Consider the following 14,014-nt stretch of genomic DNA (forward strand, 5'->3'; position numbering starts at 1 on the left):
TCTGCACGTGAACTATCCCTTATGAGGCAGTCATTGGAGTTGCATACAGTGAGCTGTCCCTTCGAGGCAGCCAATGGAGTTAAATTTGCTGTTGCAGTGATTGAGTGAGTGAGAAATTTTCTATGTAAGCTTCGAAATTTGGGGTTGATCGGGGGTACAGTTAAAAGTTAGGGTTTCATTTTGGGGATAGTTGGGTTTTTCGTCCTTTTGGCTGATAGTGATGGAAGTGTTTAACTTCCATTGGGGTGGTGTTGCTCCTAAATACAGTAAGTGATTCTACCTGTTTGGATACGTATAAGTTGGTTTTGTTTTCATCTGTGTGGTCCATAGCTTTTAAAGATTCCTTACACGCTTTGCTTTATACTGTCCTTGACTGCAACACTAAGGGTTTTTTTATCCCTTCTTGTCTTCTATCTATGCCTCACACCAAATATACTGAAGTTATTCCATAGCAATTAAAAAACTGAATGAACTGTGTACTGTATATGTTGGTTTTGGTGCAGAACATTGAATTCAAACATGTTTTTGTCTTATTTTATGATTCCAAAACAGGTGTGTGTGTTTTAGCATTGTTTTGACCTTTGTTTACTGTGCAGGTAACCATGAAAACTGTAGTTTAGAACTTCACCATGGGGGTGTGTTGGAAAGTGGGGAGTATAAAAATGGAAAAAGTTTGTTACTTGGATAATGTTGCAGAGGATTTTCTGTCATTGGTGGACTTAAGAAAGGTAGGGAAAGGGCTTGGTTACAATGTAGACATTTCCAACCCCAAACCAAATTTCGAAATATGGTATAGAAAGGGTGGAACCCATGGTGTAGGTGGGCTTGAACTTATCAACTTTGATGCTAAGCTGATTGACATGTTGGGTCAAATGCCATGTAAGAGGATTGTTGTGTTGTACTATATTAAAGTGGGCAATTCTAATATAGTTTGGAGTCAAGCATCTTTTGGGTGCCAAGGTTTGGATGGTGCAGACAATTATGCAGAGGTGCAACACAATGTTCAAGTGGAAGATGAAATTAAGGTGCAAGAGAAAAGTCAGGTGGAATATGAAACTAGGGTGCAAGAGAAAAGTCAGGTGGAAGATGAAACTGGGGTGTAAGATAATGTTGATGTTGAAGATAAAGATGAAGCTAAGGTTGTAGACAGTGAAGAGGATGATGGAGAATTTGTTAATAGTGATTACGAGTTCAATGAAGAAGAATTTGGGTTTAAGACAGTTGAAGTGCCTGTTCATGAAGGGGCAGAGGACACTATGAATGATAGCAATGAGGGGCCTACTTTTTTAGCTCCTGGAGAGGTGTCATCAGATGGTGAGCACACCTCAGATTTTGATACTGAAAGTGAGGTTGATGGGGATGATATGGAAGGGTACAATGAAGGGATAATTAAGATGAGAAGGAAAAAAAATTGCCTCGATTTAAGCAGTATAGAAGGGAGTGGACTTGAAGAATTCTGAGTTTCGGCTTATAATGCAATTGGAAAATAGACAAGTTCTTAAAAAGGCACTCAGGGAATATTCCATTATTCATGGAAGGAAATTGTTCTTTGAAAAAAATGACAAGATGAGAGTAAAGGCAATTTGTAGAGGAGGATTAAAATGTCCATTTGTGCTTTATGCTTCACAATTAAACCAAGATGTGCAAACATTTGCAATTAAGAAGTTGAGCTTAGAACACACATGTGAGAGGGTGGAGAAACTGAAGTTTGCTAATCCAAAATGGATTTGTGAGAGATTTTCTAGCAAGATTAAGAGAAACACATATTGGAATCTGAAAGCTTTTCAAGGAGAAGTTTTGGAGTCATATCATGTGAGGGTGCCCAAAACTCAAGTGTATAGGGCAAAGAGATTGGTTAAAGCACAAATTGAAGGAAACTACATACAGCAATATGCACGGTTGTGGGACTATGTAGAGCAGTTGAAGAATATCAACAAAGGTAGTACAGTAAAAATTAAGTGTGATTTGGTTGGGGGTGAAGCAATATTTTAAAGGATTTATGTGTATCAAGCTGCTTGTAAAAAAGGGTTTTTAGCAGGGTGCAGGCTTGTAATTGGGGTTGTTGCTCGCCATTTGAAAGGTCCTTATCCTGGGTAAATATTGACTGTTGTAGGAGTTGATGGTAATAATGGTCTTTTCCCAATTGCATATGCTGTGGCTGAGATTGAAAACAAGGACTCGTGGATTTGGTTTCTATCTTTGTTGATTGAAGATTTAGGTATTACAAATGGTTTATCTTGGGCTTTCATATGTGATAAGCAAAAGGGGCTTATACTTGCCATTGCATATGTACTACCAATTGCAGAGATTAGGATGTGCGTCCGGCACTTGTACAACAATTTCAGAGCAACACATCTTGGTCTCACTCTTAAACACATGTTGTAGGCAGCTACTAGAGCCACTACTATTCCATGATGGGAAGCATAAATGGAGAAGATGAAGGAAGAGGACTTGGAAGCTTGGAAATGGTTGGTGCAGAGACCACCCAATAATTGGACTAGATCTCACTTTCATCCAAGGTATAAGTGTTATCTTCAGCTGAACAACCTTTGTGAGGGCTTTAATGCAGATATAATTGATGCCAGAGACAATTCAATTTTGACATATTTGGAATGTATTTGAATGTATGTGATGCTTAGGATGGCTAATCGAAGGGCTGCTTGTGGTAAATGGAAACACCCTGTTAGCCCAAGGATATTCAAAATAATTGAGAAGAACAAGATGGGAGCTTCTCAATGCATTCCTAGATTGGCTGGGGAGATAATGTATCAAGTCACTCACATGTATGGTGGGGAGTTTGTTGTAGATCTTGTAGCAATGTCTTATAGTTGTAGGAGATGGGATTTATGTGGCATACCTTGTGCACATGCTATTTCTGCTATATTCCATAAAGATCCCTTCTATGGATCAGTAGGTTAAGGGTGGCAACACCCACTGTTAATGTGCAAAATGGTAAACTGATTTAGTATGTAATTATTTTTTTTAGTGTTAATACTTAGCTCATAGGCTAAGCTATTTATACTAGTCAACGGTTTGTTAAGTCTCATAGGACTTGACTGGATAGGTGTCTTAATCCTATTGATAGTGTAGTTGGATGGTTGAGATTGAAGCTAGGAATTGTCTAACTCTCTCTCTCTCTCCTCTAACGGCACTCTCCATTTTCCCATTAGCACATATTAGCTTGTCAAACACTAACATGGTGGGTTTGTTAAAGTGAGCTAGGATTCATAAGCGAAGGCTTATTGCAGTGATTCAAGCTTACATCGGCGATCGAGTCTAACATGGCTGGATCTGGAGGAGGGGAACTCAGGGCACCAATCTTCAACGGTGAAAATTTTGATTTCTGGCAAATCAAAATGAAAACCATTTTCCGTTCGCACGACCTGTGGGATATTGTGGAGAATGGGTACAAAACTCCGAAGAAAGAGGAGGAGGAGCTCACGAAGGTAGAGAGGAAGCTAATGCGTGAGAACGTGGTGAAGGACGCTAGAGCTCTGGGTATTATCCAAGGCGCTGTATCAGATCAATTTTTTCCAAGAATAGCAACTCAAGAAACTGCAAAGGCTGCGTGGGATATTCTGAAACAAGAATTTTTGGTGATAAGAAGGTAAGATCCGTGAAACTTCAGAGTCTTAGGCGTGATTTTGAATATACTCGGATGAATGATAATGAATCTTTGTCTGGATATATTGCTAAGTTGTTTGATTTGATCAACCAAATGAAGAGCTATGGTGAGGATCTGAGCAATCAACGAATTGTTCAGAAACTACTCATTAGTCTGCCTAAATCCTATGATAGTATTGCAGCTGTGATAGAGAATACAAAAGATCTGGACACTATTGATGCCCAGGATGTAGTTGCCATTTTAAAAGGATATGAGCAGAGGCTTGATAGGCACGGTGACAATAGTGCAGAGAAAGCATTTGCTAGCTTAAACGTTGGATCAAAGTCAGCTCGGTCTAATGGTCACACCAGTAAGTCTCAGAAGAATGTCAAACCCAAGAATGAGAGAGATAAAGAAAAAGACAAGGGCGGAAGAGGCAATGACTTCGGAATCGTTGGGAATAATATTAAGGGGAAAAAAACGGAGAGAGTAGGAATTTTCGAGTTTGGCAACACCCACATCTACAAAGGCTACGGGAAAGAAAAACTAGCCGACTCCGGTGGAGAAACTGACTCGGCATCCAGTACTGATGAAGACGAAGCAGAACTGATGACTCACTGAGGTCTGTAGCTAGCTAGGGCGTCCCCTCCCTTCTTAATTACATGTACTACTAATTTGATGAATAAAATAAAAATATATATTCTGTTGATGGTCGTCAATATATAATATTAATGCTCTCTCAAGTTCAGCAACAGCGGCATTATTTTACGGATGAAATATGAATTTGGAAATATGGAAGATATATATAACAAAATGCATAAATATTTAATAACGATTTCTCCCCAAGGCACAGGCACAATAGGCTCTATGAAGCAGAAGAATAAGCCATCAGATTTTTGGCGTATATATGGATAAAAACAAAATAAAAAAAACAGAAGCCAGCGAACCATAAAAATGGAAAATGAAGAAGCATAGTTCGTTCATTAGATTTTCGTCAAAAATGAAGTTTTACGAACATTAATACATATAACAAATCTCTCGTTATCAAAAAATTCGTTTATTATAACCGACCGTATTATGTATTTTCGAACACTAAAATGAACTTTATGGTGATCATCACCATGTTCGAAAAATTCGTTTAGGATATTTATTTCCTACTCTATTTGGATTTTATTTTTTTCTCTTTTGTACAAATTTTGTGTAATTATAATTTTATTTGTTTTCTTGTATAATCTTATTAGGGTTTACACACTTGTATTATAAATACCTCATTTGGATGAATGGAAATATATCAAAAAATATTTTACCCTGTATTGTTTGACACAACATCGCTCTTGAAGTTTTGAATCCCTTAAATTGTAGAATTTGACATTTTAAAATCATAAATTAATAATAGCAATATCTATTTTCAAGCTTATGTATGCTCCAATAATTAATATCACTAGTATCTTTGCTAACGTTACAGCTAAAAAGAGGGAAAGTTGTTGTAATTCACGCTAAACAAACTGGAAAGCATCAAAGTTGCTTGAGCCCCTCAATTCTCAGTAGGACTGCAAGTATAATATATAATGTGTCAGATCACAGGCAGCTATAGTTTATATAATCAATTTTTATTTTAATACATATCATAACTACATAAAATATTTTTACATAATATTTTTATTGTTAGTGAAATAGTTTTTCCCATTTGAAAAGTTGTAGTTGGTTTTTGAAAAAATAAAATAAAATATACATTCTTCGAGGGCATGCATTCCACTAATAAAATATTTCTTCATTTCGATTCATGATAGTTAGTATATAATTTAATGAGAAGTCATGTTGATTCGATTCATTCTCACTCTGATTCATAGTTAACCTTAAGGTTGAGTAGTATTTCTTTTTCCAATGATAAAGGAATCCAAATTCATAATAATAATGAAAAAATGACCCTAATTAAATAACCAGAGCCCTCTATTATCAATAGAGCACCAAATAACAAAGCACATAAGGATTGTCACTAGGTACGTGATGACATGTGATGTGATGTGAAGACAGAGGATAAAACATAGAGACAGCCAAAAATTATCACTAGGCACGTGGTGACCTTCAATATAAATTTTTTGCAGGTGATCAGCCCGGAATATGCTTATAGATCAAAGAAAACTGCGGACGTTAATATAAAATTGTTCATATTTTTATATTTTGAACAGTGGACTGGCTAAAAATAAAACAAAGAAGCTGTTTTTTTTTTTTTAGGTTTTTGGTTTTTTATTTTGTTTTGTTTTGTTTTTTGTTTGTTACAAAACACATGAGCTCTTTGTTTAGAAGCCAACTGGGCATATACTACGTACACTCTGTGAAACATGGCCACTTACAAATGTCTGTGTCCGGCCCCCCGTAGCATTTGGACAAAAGTTGTCCTGCATGTGATCAAAACAAAAATTCAACGTTATCAATTAGCTAGGAAATTTATAAATTTGTAAATTTATAATTGCAAGCACTACTTATAATTTCTTATATAATTTATGTGTGACCTTCTCTTTCAAAGGTGCATGTGCGTGTCCGAAGAAGTCAAATATTTTTTCCACAGGAGTACCTTTTGTACTACACTATCGATCATGACTATTATTAATTTTATTTTTTTGTTGAGAAATTCTGGAATTGCATACATAATTTAGCTAAAAAAGTTATTAGTCACAAATGACCAATACAAACTTGTCATAAGGGGCGATTACAATAAAAAACGATCTAACATCAAAATTAAGACAATCTGATGTGCATCCACTAACGATCACTCATGATCGAAGAAACTCTAGCATAGACATCCTAACTAAGATTGCAAACTCATAATAATAATAAAAAAGATAAAGCTTGTAATCTATGAAATTAAAGATCCACTTTACAAGTTCTTGAATATTATGAATTAGGTTATTACAAGATTATGAATTATGAAGAACTTTAAACTTGTAATCATGGTGCAAAATATGATAAATGGGAATCCAAAGCTTGTTATCTACTAGATTAAAGATCCACTTTACAAGTTTTTAGAACTCTTATGTCCAAACCATTGTGTCAATAAAATATAAGTAAAGTGCAATTGAAACTATAAGGACCCAAGTGGTAAAACTGAGAAATTAGAGGACTAGAAATGTATTTTTGCCTTTTTAAAACCTGCAAATGGTCATAGATTAAAAATAATACAAAAAAGATTCAAGGCCATATGATAGTTTTAAATTTAGATTAGATGTATCGATACAACTGGGGACCGCTATGAATAGATCTTTAAATAAAACGGGGCCCATCAAGAACGCGGGATGCAATGAAGCAAGCAAAGAATGGGAGCGCATCTACGGAAATGGGCCCCAGTAGTTTAACTGGCAAAAATGAAAATCAATTAAATAATTTTTTAAAAAGAAAAAAGCTGTGGTCGAAAAAGTGAATTACCAACTAAAGAGAGGAAGGTTTAATTAATTATAATTGAAATACTTTGTCCTAATTAGTTAGACTTCTTTTTACAAAAAATGATTTTATTCTAGCACACTTCCCTTGAATTTGGAAAAAAATGTCCTCCATTCACACTATTACCCCAAATAATAATAATAATAAATGCAATAACGCTATGGCCACCAACTTATTTATCAACTTATGAATACGAACACATGTGACATATGATATGGCAGACCATATTATCTGCTATATCATCTTTCTTTTTTAAATTCCATATTTTTTTTGCAGCAAAAAGAATTTCACCAAACAAAAAATTAATATAAAAAATAAAACTCCCAACGATTTAAGATTCAACATCGAACTCATCCTTTCCCTCCTCCCCTTCACTTCTGTAAAACCCTAAAAACTCAACCGTGCCCCCATTAAAAGTTCCACTATGGAAAACTCAAGGACTTATTATCATAAACAAATTAATTTAAATTCTTCTTTTTAATTCTAAGAACAGGAAGGTTCCACCAAAAGCAAACAAGGTTGTCTACGAAATTGCCTCTTCCGCCCTTGTCTTTTTTCTTATTTCTCTCATTCTTGGGTTTGACATTCTTCTGAGACTTATTGCTGTGACCATTAGACCGAGCTGACTTTGATCCAACGTTTAAGCTAGCAAATGCTTTCTCTGCACTATTGTCACCGTGCCTATCAAGCCTCTGCTCATATCCTTTTAAAATGGCAACTAGATCCAGGGCATCAATAGTGTCCAGATCTTTTGTATTCTCTATCACAGCTGCAATACTATCATAGGATTTAGGCAAACTAATGAGTAGTTTCTGAAGGATCATAGCTCTTCATTTGGTTGATCAAATCAAACAACTTAGCAATATATCCAGACAAAGATTCATTATCATTCATCCGAGTATATTCAAAATCAAGCCTAAGACTCTGAAGTTTCACGGATCTTACCTTCTTATCACCAACAAATTCTTGTTTCAGAATATCCCACGCAGCCTTTGCAGTTTCTTGAGTTGCTATTCTTGGAAAAAACTGATCAAACAGCCCTTTGGATAATACCTGAGCTCTAGCGTCCTTCACCACGTTCTCACGCATCAGCTTCCTCTCTGCCTTCGTGAGCTCCTCCTCCTCTTTCTTCGGAGTTTTGTACCCATTCTCCACAATATCCCACAGGTCGTGCAAACAGAAAATGGTTTTCATTTTGATTTGCCAGAAATCAAAATTTTCACCATTGAAGATTGGTGCCCTGAGTTCCCCTCCTCCAGATCTAGCCATGTTAGACTTGATCGCCGATGTAAGCTTGAATCACTGCAATAAGCCTTCGCTTATGAATCCTAGCTCACTTTAACAAACCCACCATGTTAGTGTTTGACAAGCTAATATGTGCTAATGGGAAAATGGAGAGTTGAGAATAATGATGAAGCGAGAGATAAAACAATATGCTCTGCAAAACTTGTATTAATTCGTGAGGGTAAGGCACTATATCATTTACATTCACAGCTCATATATATTACCATTAGAGGAGAGAGAGGGAGAGAGAGCTAGACAATTCCTAGCTTCAATCTTAACCATCCAACTACACTATCAGTAGGATTAAGACACCTATCCAGTCAAGTCCTATGAGACTTAACAAACTGTTGACTAGTATAAATAGCTTAGCTTATGAGCTAAGTGTTAACACTAAAAAAAACAATTACATACTAAATCAGTTTACCATTTTGCACATTAACAGTGGGTGTTGCCAAACTCGAAAATTAAGGCATGGTCCAAGAGATTGAGGACAAAGGAGGCTGCTGAGGTTCAAATACCAGCCCCAAACCCACCAAACCCTTTGCCTTCAGGTTACACTGCTTCAGCAGCAAAACTTAGAAGACTCTTCATTAAAATTAGATGTGGGGCATGTGGAAAAGAAGGCCACAATCGAAGAGGATGTGGAAGACAGGTTGTTTAATTATTTGAGTTTTCTTATGAAGTTTAATTAGTTGGGTTGTGATCAGCTGTGGTTGTGATTTTTTATAACTGTGCTTGTATGTTGTGCCGGCTGAGGTAGCCCAAAATGGGAATGTTGGCTAAAATGAAGTTCAAGCAACTGACAATGGAAATGCAGGCCAAAATGATATTGCTCTAGCCCAAACTAATGCTGCCTCGGCCCAAACTGACACTTGCCCAGTCCAAAAAAAACTGCCCCAACTCAAACTTACATTTGAAGAGTCTTATGGAATCCAGATGCAAGGATGTCATCTTTATAACCAGTTAGTTGCCTATTATTCTTGCTCAACTCGAATTTTTTATGTTTGCCTATATAGTAATATATACTACTACATTTTTTACTTTGCGCGACGCATGAACTTTCGTCGCGCAAAGTACCATTTCATCGCGCAAACATCAGAGCAACAAAAAAATCGTCGCGCAGAAACCGTCGCGCAAAGATTGTGAAGATAGACTTTGCGCGACAAAATTTTTCTAGTCGTCGCGCAAACCGTAGCGACGGATGCCTTCGTTGCGCAAACTATTTACGGACGATGAAGACATTGGGCTCACAACAATATGCGCGAATAAAAACTTGCGTTGGTGAAAATTATGCGCGACGATTTAAAGGTTTTAGTGTCGTAAACTTCTGCGCGACGAAAAGGTACCGTCGCGCAATGCGGCTCACATGATTTTGCGCCACCACTCTGCAAAACGGATGCTTTTTGTGTCGTAAATTTGGTGCGACGACAAGAACCCGTGCGCGACGAGATTTTGTCGTGCGCTTAACTTTCTCGAGATGATATTTTTGTCGCGCTAACTTTAATAAACCTTGTGCGACGAAATCTTTTTCGTCGCGCAAATTTTAAATATATGTTTTTGGTTTAATTTTTTGATTTAATTATTTTTTTTAATTTTATAAACAGTATCAGTTCAATTAATTTTTTTATTGTGCAATTTTTTTTTTATTGTGCAATTTTTTTCTTTATTTTATTGCAAGGAAAAAATGTAATGAAGATATAAATTTGGTTATAAAATAAATGTATAAAATACAATACAAATATTTAAAATGTAAAAGTAAAAACCTAATTAAACAAGTTTCCAAAATCTACGTGATCTTCAGGCGAATGCGGCACAAGGTCGGGCATTGTCGCTAGGGGCGAGGTGTGGTGGCCATGCTCGGGTTTGATGGGCTCGAGGTAGACGAGTGAGTAAAAGGCGGTATGGGAACATCGGCCTGGCGAGGGGAGAAAGCTGTGTCATCTGGGCCATTTGGGTTTCAAGCATAGTCACCTTTGCCGTCAAAGCAAGCTGTTGACCGTTGCTCGCGACGATGACCGGGTCTAGGTTCCCGCCGACGAGCATTCCCTATCCTCGACAATATGTCCGGTGCCTCCCGAGAGTCGATCCAAGGTTTCCAAGATTCAAACCCGCATCATGTGGAGGATCCACGGAGCGGTGTATCGAGAGGAAGTTAGGAGGCGGACTCCTGAAGAACCAACTGGCTCTTCTCCTTCATCGTCGACGTTTAACATAACATAAAATATTAATTAAAATATTCATATAATAATTATGAAACTTGAATGTGTAATATCATAATTAAGAGATTAAGGACTACTTACATGAAGGGACTCAGCCAACTCATCCCCAGGGCGAATGTAAACGTCGCCAAAGACGTCAATCTCGGGGAATTTGGACCCCCCTGGATTGAACAATTTTAAAAAATGTTTGCATGAAAAAACCAAGTAATATTATTAATAATATATTAAAAATTAAATAAAAACAACTTTATTATTACCCGTCGCCGCTCCTCCACCCTATAGGAAAAGGGTCTGGAACCCGAATGGTGGAGAAGAGTCTTCTTCGCCCTATTGCCCTTATTTGGTTTGGCCTGCTTCTGTGATAAATAAAAAAAAGTATTAGTTGAAATTTAAATGAAATATTAAAAATTAAACAAACATTAGTAAAAAACGTGTAATACTTATCAACTAGCAATAAGAAATTACCAAAAAATCGGCCTCCTGAAAATGCCCGCAGAGCCACTCCCAACTATGCCCGCCCATAAGCTCCTTCGGGCAACCCTCCTGAAGAGCAACTTGCGGATCATCATATGTCTGAAAAGAGTTTGTTGATGTAAGCCAACATCTCATCGTCAAGGTCCTCCAAATTGTAGTTCGTCTGCAATAAATTCATTACATACATGAAGTATTAAAAATATATAAAATGTGAAGGGAAAACAATTCAAAAGTAAGAAACATACCGACAGTTGGGAGCGCACCGCTATCCGCACCTCGTTAGGCATGGCCTTCCCAGACTTCCATTTCATCGGGCAATGGGTCCGAACGACGTGACCAATGTTGTGGGCCAATGAGCTATGCTGGTCCGCCGTTAGTGCAGCCCGATGCCGCTCGTCGTAATCGATGTTGATACGATGTTGGTCACTCGGGTAACCTTTGCCGTCTTCAAGCGGCGACAAGGTCCCCGGTGTACTTCTTGGCTGCAAAGAAATATAAATGTAACGTTAAATAACAAATCTCACTAAAATCTTAGTCCAAACAGCCGGAGGTGAAGGAAATATTTACAGTTGTGACTCGACGCACCAGCAGCGGAGGTCGAGTGGTATCGGTCATCTTTGGGGCGGGCTGCCATGGCATGCACTGTGCTAGAACGATGGCGGTGATGTCGTCTCCGGGAGGCAAACTCGATGCATTCGTCACCGCCTTACGACTTTGATAAGGTCAGACATCTGCAAAACTGAACAAGCATTCAAAGTTAAAACCTCCTTGGCCAAAAAATTATTTAAAAATAAAAAAATAAAAACCTCAACAACTAATGAATAACAAATTCAATATTGAAGCACCAAAATACCAATAACTCACTCTGTCATCTCTCTTCACCCAACTAAAAAAAATGCTACAATAATTCAAACACCAAAACTAGAACAGCAAAAAAATCACATTGAAACACATAATTCAATTGAAACATAAAACCCTAAACCAACCATCAGACTAAGCAATCTCAACAATTAACAAAATAAATACATAAATTCAAACAGAAAAAAAAATTCACCAGACTAAGCAATTTCAATAGTTAACAAAATAAATACATAAATTCAAAAATAAAAAATAAAAAATTCACCCGAATATATTTCAAATTGAAAAAAAATACAAAATAAAACCCTAACAAAAAAAATACAAAATGAAACCCTAACAAAGCATCAGACTAAGCAATTTCAAAATTTAACTAAATAAATACATCAATTCAAACAACAAAAAAAATGACCCGAATATATTTAAAATTGAAAAAAAAAAAATAAAGCCCAAAAAAAATACAAAATAAAACCCTAACCAAGCATCATCAGACTAAGCAATTTCAACACTTAAGTAAATAAATACATAAATTCAAACAGAAAAAAAAATTCACCCGAATATATTTCAAAATTGAAAAAAAAAATACAAAATAGAACCCTAACCAAGCACCAGACTAAGCAATTTCAACAATGAACTAAATCATTCACATAATTTCAAACATAAAACAAAATAAACCTGAATATATTTAAAATTGAAAAAAAAAACACGGAGATTATACGTGCAGATCGTAGTGAGAGGGAGGCGGTGGTGTGGAGTGATGGGGCTTTGGGTTGGAGAGAGCAGGAACGAAATTGCGGCGAGAGGGGGAAAGGAAGAGAGAGAGCGGCGTAGACTTATGGAGGCTTGGAAGGCATCGAGGTCTTGGGGTGGCGGAGGTATGAAGGGAATGGCAAGGTACTGGGTTGGCAGAGCTATGGAGGATGCAGAAGGACAGAGAAATAAAGAGGGAAAAGGAACTGCCGCTTTTTCAAAAAATTATTGGAAGTTTGAGCGACGAAAAGTTTTCGTCGCGCAAAGAAAAATCAAACTTTGCGCGACGAAATAAAATTATCAGTCGTGCCTTTGGTTCCATTCAGCAATCCTCGGGAGTCTGGACCGCCAAAATTTCACAACCTTGTGCGAAGGAAAAATGGCGTCGCACAAAACGAGGATCAGAAAACCCTAATATTCTTGCATTGTGCCACGAAAAATATTCTTCCGTCGCGCAAAGACTTTTCTATAAGCGGGATTAAAACCGCCAATATTTTCCGAATCTGCACGACAAATACAACTTCATGTGTCGAGCAAAGTCCCCAAAACTCAGGAACCCTAAGCCCTAAACCCTAAACCCTAATTTAACAAGTTTGTACGACGCAGATCTTCATCTACCAACAATTTTGCGTGACGAAAAAGCACCCTGCGCGACAATATATTTCGTCATGCAAGGTTTTTCTTTTTATCACCGTTAAAATGTTTTGTTTTGTTACTAGATGTCTGAATGTTTGTTTGTTTAGATTTTTAGGGTATACGATCTCATGGTACCTACAAACACGTTTGACGGTTGGATCGTTGAAACTAGTTTCGTATAATGCATATGTCATCGAAACAATACGTTATCTAACAATCAAGAGTTTAATTATACTTTCTTTCAATTTAACGTAGCATTGTGTCGTATTCACCCGTGTAAACATTTGAAATTGAAGATCTGCTTTAGTAATTGTATTCATATAGGGTGACGGAGTGTAACTGTAAAAAATCATCGTAATCGAAGTTAAAATAACCATTAACTCGTTTTTTGTTGTTTATAACCGTTGAAAAGTTTTGTGTTGTTTGTAGGTTCTATGAATGTTTTTATTTTTTGCGATTTTTGAGGTATATGATCTAGCAGCATATACAACCCCGTCTCACGGTTGGATCATTGAGACTCATTTCGTAGAATGCGTATGCCGTAGAAACAAAATATATTATATAATATATAAATACGAAAACCTTACGCGACGAATAAAGTTATTTTCGTCGCGCAGAGAGATAACCATGAGTTTTGCGCGACGAATATGGTTGTTTCGTCGCAGTGTTTGCGCTAAAAGATTCTTTGTCGTCGCGCAAAGTGTAGTCATTTGGCCCGCTTCTGAAAGAAAAACCCAAGATTTGCGCGATGAAG

At 37.0% G+C, this 14,014-nt stretch overlaps 1 pseudogene; it reads right to left on the reverse strand.

Annotated features, from left to right (window-relative positions):
• Positions 1-10,611: 10,611 nt before the first annotated feature.
• LOC148920422 (uncharacterized) lies at positions 10,612-11,653 on the reverse strand (annotated as a pseudogene).
• Between the last annotated feature and the right edge of the window lie 2,361 nt (positions 11,654-14,014).

Source organism: Prunus mume, linkage group LG2 (genome assembly GCF_029339155.1).
Source record: "Prunus mume cultivar Tortuosa linkage group LG2, ASM2933915v1, whole genome shotgun sequence".
Classification (NCBI taxonomy): Eukaryota; Viridiplantae; Streptophyta; class Magnoliopsida; order Rosales; family Rosaceae; genus Prunus; species Prunus mume.